Source organism: Protopterus annectens, chromosome 6.part0, assembly GCF_019279795.1.
Source record: "Protopterus annectens isolate FY-2018-M chromosome 6.part0, PAN1.0, whole genome shotgun sequence".
In the NCBI taxonomy this organism is placed as follows: Eukaryota; Metazoa; Chordata; order Ceratodontiformes; family Protopteridae; genus Protopterus; species Protopterus annectens.
In genome coordinates this window covers 1,150,479,743-1,150,494,283 of record NC_056737.1, presented here as the reverse complement: position 1 = coordinate 1,150,494,283, position 14,541 = coordinate 1,150,479,743, and the positions used below count along the sequence as shown (strand labels likewise).

The 14,541-nt window shown below is 47.4% G+C and overlaps 1 protein-coding gene across 2 annotated transcripts in view; it reads right to left on the bottom strand.

Moving 5' to 3' along the window:
* KCNH7 (potassium voltage-gated channel subfamily H member 7) overlaps window positions 1-14,541 on the bottom strand; it is a 2,626,261-nt gene that overhangs the window by 1,867,314 nt on the left and 744,406 nt on the right. The window lies entirely within an intron of this gene.

Sequence of the window (14,541 nt, the reverse complement as noted above, 5' to 3'; positions counted from 1 at the left end):
ATTAAATAATTCCTGTATGTAAACATTTACTGTTAGCCATCCTGTGTAATTCTCCCAGTCAGGTTGCTTCCACTGTTTAGCATCTGTTTGGTTACCTGGTTACGAGCATATGAGACAATAACATACAAATACCGCAGTTGCAGGATAAACGTAGTGAGCTAGTCACAGCCGTGCCCTTATTAAATCATAGGCACTAATTAAGTTGTCAGAAGTAACAGCCTGTGTGGGCTGTAGGCTATAGCTGATAGGTAATAATTGTTTCCACAGGTTGTGCAAATTTGTAGCAGCATTTGTAAGTCTAGATTAGAATAACGTATCTATACACAGAAGCTAAACATATATTTCCATATTGACTCTTTAGGTTCTTAATATTTAACTTTTCCTATAATCTATAGCATTGCTAAAGCATGCTTATTAATATGTAGTATGCTTAATATTTTTTGCTTTACCATCCAAGGTGTTAATCTGCTTTGAACAAAACATAAAAGCAGGACTGACCCAAAAGGTTAATACTACTAAATTTCCAGGCCAGCTTTCACTCAGACAATATATCTTGTAACATTTTTTTACATTTCTCTTCCGAACATTATTTGGAACATCTGGCAGGATGTTACAAAAAATAAAAAAAAATTGATTTATGTTGATATGAATTTTCACTACAGACATGATACCACTGCACTGTAATCTCAGTTGCATGGTCAGTGTAATGCACATGCCCCAGTTGCCTGGTCACTGTAATGCACATGCCCCAGTTGCCTAGTCACTGTAATAAGCATGCCCTAGTTGCCTGGTCACTGTAATGCACATGCCCCAGTTGCCTGGTCAGTGTAATGCGCATGCCTCAGTCACCTAGTCACTGTAATGCACATGCCCCAGTTGCCTGGTCACTGTAATGTGCATGCCCCAGTTGCCTGGTCACTGTAATGCACATGCCCCAGTTGCTTGTTCACTGTAATATACATGCCCCAGTTGCCTGGTCACTGTAATACTCATGCCCAGTTGACTGGTGACTGTAATACTCATGCCCCAGTTGCCTGGTCAGTATAATGCACATGCCCCAGTTGCCAGGTCACTGTAATACTCATGCCCCAGTTGCCTGGTCACTGTAATGCACATGTACCAGTTGCCTGGTCACTGTAATGTGCATGCCACAGTTGCATGGTCACTGTAATACTCATGGCCCACTTGCCTGGTCACTGTAATACTCATGCCCCAGTTGCCTGGTCACTCTAATGCACATGCCCCAGTTGCCTGGTCACTGTAATATGCATGCCCCAGTTGCCTGATCACTGTAATACTCATGCCTCAGTTGCCTGGTCACTGTAATGTGCATACCCCAGTTGCCTGGTCACTTTAATGCACATGCCCCAGTTGTCTGGTCACTGTAATACTCATGCCTCAGCTGCCGGGTCACTATAATACTCATGCCCCAGTTGCCTGGTCACTGTGATGCACATGCACCAGTTGCTGGTAACTGTAATACTCATGCCCCAGTTGACTGGTCACTGTAATGCAGATGTGCCAGTTACCTGGTCACCATAAGGCACATGCTCCAGTTGCCTGGTCACTGTAATACTCATTCCTCAGCTGCCTAGTTACTGTAATACTCATGCCCCAGTTGCCTGGTCACTGTAATGCACATGCCCCAGTTGCCTGGTCCCTGTAATACTCATGCCCCAGTTGCCTGGTCACTGTATTGCACATGCCACAGTTGCCTGGTCACTGTAATACTCATGCTCCTGTTGCCAAGGCACTGTAATGCACATGCCCACAGTTGCCTGTTCAATGTAATGCACATGCCCCACTTGCCTGGTCACTGTAATACTCATGCCCCAGTTGCCTGGTCGCTGTAATGCACATGCCCCAGTTGCAGAGTCACTGTAATGCGCATGCCCCAGTTGCCTGCTCACTATAATGTGCATGCCCTAGTTGCCTGATCACTGTAATGAACAAGCCCCAGTTGCCTGGTCACTGTAATGCACATCCCTCAGTGGCCTGGTCACTGTAATACTCATGACCCAGTTGCCTGGTCACTGTAATATGCATGCTTCAGTTGCCTGGTCATTGTAATGCACATCCCCCAGTTGCCAGGTCACTGTAATGCACATGCCCCAGTTGCTTGATCACTGTAATATGTATGCCCCAGTCGCCAGGTTCATAGGTTCATAGGTTTATACTAGGCTACCTGCCCTAGGGCATTTATAAGCCTAGCCAGAGTGTGTTTGGCTTTTGCCACCCATTTTAAATTAATTTTGCTATGCCCTTTTTCGAGGTTAGTATACTGTGCCTCTGTCTAACAGTGACACAGAAGTGATACCCGGGGTAAACCTATGATCTCCCATCCACTCATCAAGATTCCTCTTGAAGAGAGTCAATGAGGGACTCTGCCTAACCTGGACTGGGATTTTATTCCAGAGTGAAGGGAGCCTCTGGGTTATGAATCTGTCCCTCCAGCATGTCTTATTTATTTCAGTGCTGAGGTTAAAGTCTCTTGAGGACATAGCTCGATGGGATTTGTATTTTCTGAGGTGCAGCATGTCCATTAATTCTGGGTTGGAATGGCTTTATACGTCAGGCACAGATTGCCTCTGAGCAGGCGGTATGCCACTGAGTAGAGCTGGAGTTTCTTTAACTGGGCAGCATATGGCATCTGTTTGAACCCTTTGATCCTCTTGGTGAGATACTTTTGGGGTCTTTCCAGTTGCTGCAGGTGTCTGGTAAGTTACATCCCAAAAGGGGCATTGTACTCAATTATGGGCCTGATGAGGGATGAGTAAAGAGGCACGATGACCTCTCCTGATCTAGATGTGAATCCCTTCATGATTAGGTGGGCTATTTAAAACGTTCTTCTAACCACTTTGGCCACGTGGTTGTCAAATGAGAGATTGCTGTCAACTTGGGTCCCCAGGTCCCTAATTACTTCTTATGTACTTAATGGATTACCACCTATGTGGTAATTTGTGGGCACTTTGTTTTTGCCAAAGGGGATGACTATACACTTTTTGGCATTTAGCTTGAGGCCATGGCTCTGACACCAGTTGTCTGTTTCTATGAGGCCCTTTTGGAGGATGCTTGTGTCGGCTGGAGAGTCAATTATGGCACCCAGTTTGCAGTCATCTGCGAACTTGGTCAGCCACAGTCCTTCTGTGTTGGCCTGTACCTCCGAGAAATATATACCGAACAAGAGAGGTCCCAGGACTGAGCCGTGTGGGACGCCACTTGTAACTGGTTTGGAGTCTGACATAGCTCCAGCAATTCTAACCATGTGGGTTCTGTCCTTGAGCCAGTTTGCAACCCATCTAGTGACATAGGGGTTTATATTTAAGCTGGTGAGCTTATCTATAATGACCAAGTGGGGTATTGTATTGAAGGCTTTTGTGAGGTCCAGGTAGGCTGTGTGGACCACCTTCCCCTCATCAATGGCCTTGGTGACTGTTTCAAAGAAATCGACCATATTTAAGAGGCAGGATCTGCCATTAACACAGCCAAACTGGGTAGGATCCAGTGTCTGTAGGTCCCCAATATCTTTATTTATGAGGTCCATGATGATCCTTTCCATAGCTTTGCAGACCAAGCTAGTCAGGCTTATGGTGCTATAGTTTCCAGGATCCGTTGAGGCACCACCTTTGTGGAGAGGGACCACTGTTGCTGTACGCCACTCTTTGGGTACATATCCTGTAGTAAGGCTGAGATTGAAAAGTAGTTTTATGTTTGGGTTTCGCTCTTCTTGGAGTTCATGTAGGATGCAGCCCAGGACACCATCTGGTCCCATTGATGCTGTGTTTTTTTGCTTTGGAGAGGGCAGCTCTTACCGGAGCATCTGAGATGTCAGGGGGGCAGCACTCTGCTGGGATAGATATTTGCCATTTTGGTGGTGGGGGGGGGGGAGAAGTTTGCGCTGAACCTGTCAGCTAGGATGTTGGCAATGTCTGTGGATTCGGTGTATTTTTTGTCATTTTGGACTAATTCTGAGCATATCTGGGAATTCCCACCCAGGTTTCTAACATAAATAAAGAAAGCCTTGTGATTATCCTTAGTGTCCTGTGCAATTTTTATCTCGAAGCTTGCCTTAGATGATTTTATGAGTGCCTGTAGTTTTTTGCTAATACTGATCAGAGATGCCTTCCCTTTTTGGGATTTTGCTCTATCATGTAGTAGCTTCCTCCTTCTATTGTATAGTTTGTTTATGGCTGGGGTCCACCAGACAGGACGTCTGCCTTTGGAGGATTGGGTCTTGATTTTATTTGGGATTGCATGATCCATGCATTCCTGAAGGTGTTCATAGAATGCGTTTATAAAGATTTCGGCGGTCTGGGCCGTATTTTCCACAGGCCCGGGGGCTTTGAAGGATTCCACCTCGGTATTGAGGAGTGTGAAATTTGCTTTAGAGAAGTTTTTCACTGTGGTTTTCTGGGCAGGGGGTGGGGTCGGGATGTGAATATCCAGTGAGATTAGTTTATGGTCTGATCTTACCAGTGAGGGATACACTTCTGGTCTGGAGCATAGAGTCCCCATGTTGGTGATGATCAGGTCCAGTATGTTTTCCCCTCTTGTGGGAGTGGTAACAAGTTGTTCCATAGCATTTGAGTTTATAAATTCTAGGAACCTTTGGGCTAGGGTGTTGGAGCTAGAGTAATGCTCCCAGTCTATGTTTGGGTAGTCGAAGTCGCCCAATATAATGGTGTTTGGAGAGACCTTCATATTTTCCAGGTCACTGTAATACACATGCACCAGTTGTCTGGTCACTGTAATGCACATGACTCAGTTGCCTGGTCAATGTAATGCACATGCCCCACTTGTTCTTGTCAGTGTAATGCACATGCCCCAGATGCCTGGTCATTGTAATGCACATCCCCAAGTTGCCAGGTCACTGTAATGCACATGGCCCAGTTGCTTGATCACTGCAATATGTATGCCCCCACTGTCTGGTCACTGTAATGCACATGCCCCAGTTGCCTGGTCACTGTATTGCACATCCCTCAGTTGCCTGGTTACTGTAATGCTCATGCCCCAGATGCCTGGTAATTGTAATGCACACCCCCGAGTTGCCTGGTCACTGTAATGCACATGAACCAGTTGCTTGGTCACTGTAATACGTATAACTCAGTTGCCTGGTCACTGTAATACTCATGCCCCAGTTGCCTAGTCACTATAATGCACATGCCACAGTTGCATGGTCACTGTAATAGTCATGCCTCAGTTGCCTAGTCAGTGTAATGCACATGCCCTAGTTGCCTGGTCACTGTAATGCACATCCCTCAGTTGCCTGGTTACTGTAATACTCATGCCCCAGATGCCTGGTCATTGTAATGCAAATCCCAGAGTTGCCTGGTCACTGTAATGCACATGCCCCAGTTGCTTGATCACTGTGATACATATGCCCCAGTTGTCTGGTCACTGTAATGCACATGCCCCAGTGGCCTGGTCACTGTAATACTCATGCCTCAGTTGCCTGGTCACTGTAATGCACATGCCCCAGTTGCTTGGACACTGTAATGCACATGCCCCTGTTGCCTGGTCTTTATAATGCACATGCCCTGGTTGCCTGATCACTGTAATGCACATGCCCCAGTTGCCTAGTCACTGTAATGCACATCCCAAAGTTGTCTGGTTACTGTAATACTCATGCCCCAGATGCCTGGTCATTGTAATGCACAACCCCGAGTTGCCTGGTCACTGTAATGCGCATGAACCAGTTGCTTGGTCACTGTAATACGTATGCCCCAGTTGTCTGGTCACTGTAATACTCATGCCCCAGTTGCTTGGCCACTGTAATGCACATGCCCCAGTTGCCTGGTCACTGTAATACTCATGTCCCAGTTGCCTAGTCACTGTAACGCACATGCCACAGTTGCATGGTCACTGTAATACTCATGCCTCAGTTGCCTGGTCAGTGTAATGCACATGCCCCAGTTGACTGGTCACTGTAATGCACATGCTCCAGTTGCCTGGTCACTGTAATACACATGTCCCAGTTGCCTAGTCACTGTAATGCACATCCCTCAGTTGCCTGGTTATTGTAATACTCATTCCCCAGATACCTGGTCATTGTAATGCACATCCCCGAGTTGCTTGGTCACTGTAATGCACATGCCCCAGTTGCTTGATCACTGTAATACGTATGCCTCAGTGGCCTGGACACTGTAATATGCATGTGCCAGTTGTCTGGTCACTGTAATGCACATGCTCCAGTTGCCTGGTCACTGTAATGCACATGCCCCACTTATTCTTGTCAGTGTAATGCACATGCCCCAGTTGACTCGTCACTGTAATGCACATGCCCCAGTTGCCTGGTCACTGTAATACTCATGTCCCAGTTGACTGGTCAGTGTAATGCACATGCCCTAGTTGCCTGTTCACTGTAATGCACATGCCCCAGTTGCTTGGTTACTGTAATACTCATGCCCCAGTTGCCTGGTCACTGTAATGCACATGCCCTAGTTGCCTGTTCACTGTAATGCACATGCCCCAGTTGTGAGGTCATTGTAATTTTGCATGACCCAGATGCCTGGTCACTGTAATGCACATGCCCCAGTGGCCTGGTCACTGTAATGCACATTCCTCAGTTGCCTGGTTACTGTAATACTCATGCCCCAGATGCCTGGTCATTTTAATGCACATCCCCGAGTTGTGTGGTCACTGTAATGCACATTACCCAGTTGCTTGGCCACTGTAATGCACATGCCCCACTTGTTCTTGTCAGTGTAATGCAAATGCTCCAGTTGACTGGTCAGTGTAATGCACATGCTCCAGTTGCCTGGTCACTGTAATGCATATTCGTCAGTTGCCTGGTCACTGTAATACTCATGTCACAGTTGACTGGTCAGTGTAATACACATGCCCTAGTTGCCTGGTCACTTTAATGCACATGCCCCAGTTGCCTGGTCACTGTAATGCACATTCATCAGTTGCCTGGTCACTGTAATACTCATGTCCCAGTTGCCTGGTCTCTGTAATACTCATGCTCCAGTTGCCTGGCCACTGCAATGCACATGCCCCAATTGCCTGGTCACTGTAATGTGCATGCCGCAGTTGCCTGGTCATTGTAATACTCTCGCTCCAGTGGAGTGGTCAGTGTAATGCACATGCCCGAGTTGCCGGGTCACTGTAATGCAATGCCCCTGTTGCCTGGTCACTGTAATACTCATGCCCCAGTTGCCTGCTCACTGTAATTCACATGCCCCTGTTGCCTGGTCACTGTAATGCACATACCGCAGTAGCTTGGTCACTGTAATACTCATGACCCAGTTGCCTGGTCACTGTAATACTCATGCACCAGTTGCCTGGTCTCTGTAATGCACATGCCCAAGTTGCCTGGTCACTGTAATATGCATGCCCCAGGTGCCTCGTCACTGTAATACTCATGCCTCAGTTGCCTGGTCACTATAATGTGCATGCCTCAGTTGCCTGGACACTGTAATGCACATGCCCCAGCTGCCTGGTCAATAGAATACTCATGCCCCAGTTGCCTGGTCACTGTAATGCACATGTGCCAGTTGCCTGGTCACTGTAAGGCACATGCTCCATTTGCCTGGTCACTGTAATCTCATGTCCCAGTTGCCTGGTCACTGTAATGTGCATGCTCCAGGTGACTGGTCACTGTAACGCACATGCTCCAGTTGTCTGGTCACTCTAATACTCATTCTCCACCTGCCTAGTCATTGTATTTCTCATGCCCCAGTTGCCTGGTCACTGTAATGCGGATGAACCAGTTGCTTGGTCACTGTAATACGTATGCCCCAGTTGTCTGGTCACTGTAATACTCATGCCCCAGTTGCTTGGCCACTGTACTGCACATGCCCCAGTTGCCTGTTCACTGTAATACTCATGTCCCAGTTGCCTAGTCACTGTAATGCACATGCCACAGTTGCCTGGTCACTGTAATACTCATGCCACAGTTGCCTAATCACTGTAATACTCATGCCCCATTTGCCTGGTCACTGTAATGCACATGCCCTAGTTGCCTGGTCACTGTAATGCACAGGCCACAGTTGCCTGGTCACTGTAATACACATGCCCCAGTTGCCTGGTCACTGTAATGCACATGCCTCAGTTGCCTGGTCACTGTAATCAAATCCCCCAGTTGCCTGGTCACTGTAATGCACATGCCCCAGTTGCATGGTCACTGTAATGCGCATGCCCCTGTTGTCTGGTGACTGTAATGCACATGCCCCAGTTGCTGGTCACTGTAATGCACATGAACCAGTTGCTTGTTCACTGTAATACGTATGACCCAGTTGCCTGGTCACTGTAATACTCATACCACAGTTGCCTGGTCACTGTAATGCACACGCCCCTGTTAACTGTTCACTGTAATACTCATGCCCCAGTTGCCTGGTCACTGTAATGCACATGCACCAGTTTCCTGGTCTCTGTAATGCACATGCCCCAGTTGCCTGGTCACTGTAATATGCATGCCCCATTTGCCTCGTCACTGTAATACTCATGCATCAGTTGCCTGGTCACCGTAATGTGCATGCCTCAGTTGCCTGGACACGGTAATGCACATGCCCCAGTTGCCTTGTCACTGTAATACTCATGCCCCAGCTGCCTGGTCAATAGAATACTCATGCCCCAGTTGCCTGGTCACTGTAAAGCACATGCCCCAGTTGCCTGGTCACTGTAATGCACAGGCCACAATTGCCTGGTCACTGTAATACTCATGCCCCAGTTTCCTTATCACTGGAATACTCATGCCCCGCTTGCCTTGTCACTGTAATACACATGCCCTAGTTGCCTGGTCAGTGTACTGCACATGCCTCAGTTGCCTGGTCACTGTAATCAAATCCCCCAGTTGCCTGGTCACTGTAATACACATGCCACAGTTGCCTGGTCACTGGAATTCTCATGCCCCAGTTGCCTTGTCACTGTAATGCACATGCCCCAGTTGCCTGGTCACTGTAATACTCATGCCACAATTGTCTGGTCACTGTAATACGCATGCCCCAGTTGCCAGGTCACTGTAATACTCATGCTCCAGTTCCTGCTCACTGTAATACGCATGCCCCAGTTGCCTGGTCACTGTAATGCTCATGCCCTAGTTGCCTGGTCACTGTAATGCACATGCCCCAGTTGCCTGGCCACTGCAATGCGCTTGCCTTTTTTGCCTGGTCACTGTAATATGCATGCTGCAGTTGCCTGATTACTGCAATACTCATGCCCCAGTTGCCTAGTCACTGTGATACTCATGCCCCAGTTGTCTGGTCACTGTAATACACATGCCCCAGTTGCCAGGTCACTGTAATACTCATGCTCCAGTTGCTGCTCACTGAAATACGCATGCCCCAGTTGCTTGGCCACTGTAATGCACATGCCGCAGTTGCCTAGTCACTGTAATGCACATGCCACAGTTGCCTGGTCACTGTAATACTCATGCCCCAGTTGCTTGGCCACTGTAATGCACATGCCGCAGTTGCCTAGTCACTGTAATGCACATGCCACAGTTGCATGGTCACTGTAATACTCATGCCTCAGTTGCCTGGTCACTGTAATACACATGTCCCAGTTGCCTAGTAACTGTAATGCACATTCCTCAGTTGTCTGGTTATTGTAATACTCATGCCCCAGATGCCTGGTCATTGTAATGCACATCCCCGAGTTGCCTGGTCACTGTAATGCACATGCCCCAGTTGCTTGATCACTGTAATACGTATGCCGCAGTGGCCTGGTCACTGTAATGCACATGCCCCAGTTGCCTGGTCACTGTAATATTCATGCCCCAGCTGCCTGGTGAATAGAATACTCATGCCCCAGTTGCCTGGTCACTGTAATGCACATGCCCCAGTTGCCTAGTCACTGTAATGCACAGGCCACAATTGCCTGGTCACTGTAATACTCATGCCCCGATTTCCTCATCACTGGAATACTCATGCCCCGGTTGCCTAGTGACTGTAATAAGCATGCCCTAGTTGCCTGGTCACTGTAATGCACATGCCCCAGTTGCCTGGTCAGTGTAATGCGCATGCCTCAGTCACCTAGTCACTGTAATGCACATGCCCCAGTTGCCTGGTCACTGTAATGTGCATGCCCCAGTTGCCTGGTCACTGTAATGCACATGCCCCAGTTGCCTGGTCACTGTAATGTGCATGCCACAGTTGCATGGTCACTGTAATACTCATGGCCCACTTGCCTGGTCACTGTAATACTCATGCCCCAGTTGCCTGGTCACTGTAATGCACATGCCCCAGTTGCCTGGTCACTGTAATATGCATGCCCCAGTTGCCTGATCACTGTAATACTCATGCCTCAGTTGCCTGGTCACTGTAATGTGCATGCCCCAGTTGCCTGGTCACTTTAATGCACATGCCCCAGTTGTCTGGTCACTGTAATACTCATGCCTCAGCTGCCAGGTCGCTAGAACACTCATGCCCCAGTTCCCTGGTCACTGTGATGCACATGCACCAGTTGCTGGTAAATGTAATACTCATGCCCCAGTTGACTGGTCACTGTAATGCAGATGTGCCAGTTGCCTGGTCACCATAAGGCACATGCTCCAGTTGCCTGGTCACTGTAATACTCATTCCTCAGCTGCCTAGTTACTGTAATACTCATGCCCCAGTTGCCTGGTCACTGTAATGCACATGCCCCAGTTGCCTGGTCCCTGTAATACTCATGCCCCAGTTGCCTGGTCACTGTATTGCACATGCCACAGTTGCCTGGTCACTGTAATACTCATGCTCCTGTTGCCTGGTCACTGTAATGCACATGCCCCAATTGCCTGGTCACTGTAATGCAAATTCCACAGTTGCCTGTTCAATGTAATACACATGCCCCACTTGTCTGGTCACTGTAATACTCATGCCCCAGTTGCCTGGTCACTGTAATGCACATGCCCCAATTGCCTGGTCACTGTAATGCAAATTCCACAGTTGCCTGTTCAATGTAATACACATGCCCCACTTGCCTGGTCACTGTAATACTCATGCCCCAGTTGCCTGGTCACTGTAATGCACATGCCCCAGTTGCCGAGTTACTGTAATGCGCATGCCCCAGTTGCCTGCTCACTATAATGTGCATGCCCTAGTTGCCTGATCACTGTAATGAACAAGCCCCAGTTGCCTGGTCACTGTAATGCACATCCCTCAGTGGCCTGGTCACTGTAATACTCATGACCCAGTTGCCTGGTCACTGTAATATGCATGCTTCAGTTGCCTGGTCATTGTAATGCACATCCCCCAGTTGCCAGGTCACTGTAATGCACATGCCCCAGTTGCTTGATCACTGTAATATGTATGCCCCAGTCGCCAGGTTCATAGGTTCATAGGTTTATACTAGGCTATCTGCCCTAGGGCATTTATAAGCCTAGCCAGAGCATGTTTGGCTTTTGCCACCCATTTTAAATTAATTTTGCTATGCCCTTTTTCGAGGTTAGTATACTGTGCCTCTGTCTAACAGTGACACAGAAGTGATACCCGGGGTAAACCTATGATCTCCCATCCACTCATCAAGATTCCTCTTGAAGAGAGTCAATGAGGGACTCTGCCTAACCTGGACTGGGATTTTATTCCAGAGTAGACTTGCAGAGAAAACCAGTTTAATAAAAAGCAGAGCTTTTTACCTGTGTTAGTTAAGCTACGTAATATTGTAAAGTAAATATTTTATACTGTGTATCTACACATATTTTAATATATTTATATGTATATGTCTTTAATTTTTAATTTGTTTTCTGTCACATGATTTCATTTGGCTGCTGGTCATGTGATTTTAGACCTGTATTTAAGCTTCTAGAGTTTAGTGTTTGAATGTATTAGTATTGAAGAAGGTTACCAAAGCTCTGATTTTTATTAAACTGGTTTTCTCTGCAAGTTTTCTCTTTTGAGTTCGTGTTTTGCAGCTGGTTTTACTTGTGATTTTATTCCAGAGTGAAGGGAGCCTCTGGGTTATGAATCTGTCCCTCCAGCATGTCTTATTTATTTCAGTGCTGAGGTTAAAGTCTCTCGAGCACGTAGCTCGATGGGATTTGTATTTTCTGAGGTGCAGCATGTCCATTAATTCTGGGTTGGACATGGCTTTATACGTCAGGCACAGATTGCCTCTGAGCAGGCGGTATGCCACTGAGTAGAGCTGGAGTTTCTTTAACTGGGCAGCATATGGCATCTGTTTGAGCCCTTTGATCCTCTTGGTGAGATACTTTTGGGGTCTTTCCAGTTGCTGCAGGTGTCTGGTAAGGTACATCCCAAAAGGGGCATTGTACTCAATTATGGGCCTGATGAGGGATGAGTAAAGAGGCACGATGACCTCTCCTGATCTAGATGTGAATCCCTTCATGATTAGGTGGGCTATATAAAACGTTCTTCTAACCACTTTGGCCACGTGGTTGTCAAATGAGAGATTGCTGTCAACTTGGGTCCCCAGGTCCCTAATTACTTCTTATGTACTTAATGGATTACCACCTATGTGGTAATTTGTGGGCACTTTGTTTTTGCCAAAGGGGATGACTATACACTTTTTGGCATTTAGCTTGAGGCCATGGCTCTGACACCAGTTGTCTGTTTCTATGAGGCCCTTTTGGAGGATGCTTGTGTCGGCTGGAGAGTCGATTATGGTGCCCAGTTTGCAGTCATCTGCGAACTTGGTCAGCCACAGTCCTTCCATGTTGGCCTGTACCTCCGAGAAATATATACCGAACGAGAGAGGTCCCAGGACTGAGCCGTGTGGGACGCCACTTGTAACTGGTTTGGAGTCTGACATAGCTCCAGCAATTCTAACCATGTGGGTTCTGTCCTTGAGCCAGTTTGCAACCCATCTAGTGACATAGGGGTTTATATTTAAGCTGGTGAGCTTATCTATAATGCCTGAGTGGGGTATTGTATTGAAGGCTTTTGTGAGGTCCAGGTAGGCTGTGTGGACCACCTTCCCCTCGTCAATGGCCTTGGTGACTGTTTCAAAGAAATCGACCAGGTTTAAGAGGCAGGATCTGCCCTTAACACAGCTGAACTGGGTAGGATCCAGTGTCTGTAGGTCCCCAATATCTTTATTTATGAGGTCCATGATGATCCTTTCCATAGCTTTGCAGACCAAGCTAGTCAGGCTTATGGGGCTATAGTTTCCAGGATCCATTGAGGCACCACCTTTGTGGAGAGGGACCACTGTTGCTGTACGCCACTCTTTGGGTACATATCCTGTAGTAAGGCTGAGATTGAACAGTAGTTTTATGTTTGGGTTTCGCTCTTCTTGGAGTTCATGTAGGATGCAGCCCGGGACACCATCTGGTCCCATTGATGCTGTGTTTTTTGCTTTGGAGAGGGCAGCTCTTACCGGAGCATCTAAGATGTCAGGGGGGCAGCACTCTGCTGGGATAGATATTTTCCCTTTTGGTGGTGGGGTGGAGAAGTTTGCGCTGAACCTGTCAGCTAAGATGTTGGCAATGTCTGTGGGTTCGGTGTATTTTTTGTCATTTTGGACTAATTCTGAGCATATCTGGGAATTCCCACCCATGTTCCTAACATAAATAAAGAAAGCCTTGTGATTATCCTTAGCGTCCTGTGCAATTTTTATCTCGAAGCTTGCCTTAGACAATTTTATGAGTGCATGTAGTTTTTTGCTAATACTGATCAGAGATGCCTTCCCTTTTTGGGATTTTGCTCTATCATGTAGTAGCTTCCTCTTTCTATTGTATAGTTTGTTTATGGCTGGGGTCCACCAGACAGGACGTCTGCCTTTGGAGGATTGGGTCTTGATTTTATTTGGGATTGCATGATCCATGCATTCCTGAAGGTGTTCATAGAATGCGTTTATAAAGATTTCGGTGGTCTGGGCCGTATTTTCCACAGGCCCGGGGGCTTTGAAGGATTGCACCTCGGTATTGAGGAGTGTGAAATTTGCTTTAGAAGTTTTTCACTGTGGTTTTCTGGGCAGGGGTGGGTCGGGATGTGAATATCCAGTGAGATTAGTTTATGGTCTGATCTTACCAGTGAGGGATACACTTCTGGTCTGGAGCATAGAGTCCCCATGTTGGTGATGATCAGGTCCAGTATGTTTTCCCCTCTTGTGGGAGTGGTAACAAGTTGTTCCATAGCATTTGAGTTTATAAATTCTAGGAACCTTTGGGCTAGGGTGTTGGAGCTAGAGTAATGCTCCCAGTCTATGTTTGGGTAGTTGAATTCGCCCAATATAATGGTGTTTGGAGAGACCTTCATATTTTCCAGGTCACTGTAATACGCATGCACCAGTCGTCTGGTCACTGTAATGCACATGCCCCAGTTGCCTGGTCACTGTAATACTCATGCCTCAGTTGCCTGGTCACTGTAATGCACATGACTCAGTTGCCTGGTCACTGTAATACACATGCCCCACTTGTTCTTGTCAGTGTCATGCACATGCCCCAGATGCCTGGTCATTGTAATGCACATCCCCGAGTTGCCAGGTCACTGTAATGCACATGGCCCAGTTGCTTGATCACTGCAATATGTATGCCCCCACTGTCTCGTCACTGTAATGCACATGCCCCAGTTGCCTGGTCACTGTATTGCACATCCCTCAGTTGCCTGGTTACTGTAATGCTCATGCCCCAGATGCCTGGTCATTGTAATGCACACCCCC